Below are 299 nucleotides of genomic sequence, written 5' to 3' on the forward strand. Positions count from 1 at the left end.
AGTCATTGGTCTCAATGAGCACTCACTGGACACTTCATTTGGTACACCTTGCTAATAGTCATGGCATAGATTCAACAAGGTGGTGGAAATCACCTCAGAGATTTTGGTCCATATTAACATGATAGCATCACACAGTTGATGCAGATTTTTTGGCCATGTCTACATGCATAAATCCACTGAGCTGCTGCCATGTGTTGGACTGATTAGTTTATTATTATTATAGATTATTTTGATTAATGAGCAGGTGAACTTCTATACTTCTAAACCTAGTAAGGTGCGTGTAAAGCGAGTGAGTGTAT

Source organism: Pundamilia nyererei, unplaced genomic scaffold (assembly GCF_000239375.1).
Source record: "Pundamilia nyererei isolate P.nyererei 1_Seehausen unplaced genomic scaffold, PunNye1.0 scaffold00004, whole genome shotgun sequence".
In the NCBI taxonomy this organism is placed as follows: domain Eukaryota; kingdom Metazoa; phylum Chordata; class Actinopteri; order Cichliformes; family Cichlidae; genus Pundamilia; species Pundamilia nyererei.